The sequence below is a fragment of the Pseudorca crassidens genome, chromosome 2, assembly GCF_039906515.1.
Source record: "Pseudorca crassidens isolate mPseCra1 chromosome 2, mPseCra1.hap1, whole genome shotgun sequence".
Taxonomy (NCBI): Eukaryota; Metazoa; Chordata; class Mammalia; order Artiodactyla; family Delphinidae; genus Pseudorca; species Pseudorca crassidens.
In genome coordinates this window covers 14,396,935-14,397,629 of record NC_090297.1, presented here as the reverse complement: position 1 = coordinate 14,397,629, position 695 = coordinate 14,396,935, and the positions used below count along the sequence as shown (strand labels likewise).

At 54.4% G+C, this 695-nt stretch overlaps 1 non-coding gene across 1 annotated transcript; it reads right to left on the bottom strand.

Annotated features, from left to right (window-relative positions):
• Positions 1–374: 374 nt before the first annotated feature.
• On the bottom strand, positions 375–447 carry TRNAA-CGC (transfer RNA alanine (anticodon CGC)). The gene has a single exon. It is a non-coding gene; the product is annotated as a tRNA-Ala (tRNA).
• Positions 448–695: the final 248 nt, after the last annotated feature.

The window sequence follows — 695 nt, the reverse complement described above, 5'->3', positions numbered from 1 at the left end:
TTGTTGGCCTGTGGATTAGAGGCAAACCCTTGGCAGTCCTATAATCTCATCCCTGACCTGTGGCTGCCTTAAGGTCAGTTTCTAATACACAGGGACAGACCGGAGGAGAAGGGACGAGGGATTTGAAGTGACCCCCACTCTGCCACCTGTTCCTGGGTGACACCTCATGTCCCCTCTCTGTGCTGCAGCCTCTTTTTTTTTTTTTTTAAGTTTTCTCCCAGGAGCTGTCAAGGACAGCAGAGCACATCCTCTCCCAGTGAGAGCAGAAAGAATCTGCTCTTTATTTTATGTTTTTAAATATTTATTTATTTATTTGGCTGTGCCGGGTCTTAGTTGCGGCATGTGGGATCTTCCTTGCAGCATGCGGGGTCTAGTTCCCTGACCAGGGATCGAACCCAGGCCCCCTGCATTGCGAGCGCGGAGTCTTAACCACTAGACCACCAGGGAAGTCCCGCTGCAGCCTCTTTAACCTGTAACATGGAAGCGTGGTGCCGCCCTCATGGTGGCCGTGGTTCTCACCACGTGAGCGTGTGTGTGCCAAGTGCTCTGGGGACTGAGGGTTGGTTACTGTTGTGCAAACAAGAGGGCTGGTTCTCCAGGAGCCCGTGTGAGCCCGCTTCCGGCACCACACACGCCACACAGGAGTCTCCGGCCTCCAGGGAGAACGTTTGGCGGGTCCTGCCTCTCCTGGAGGG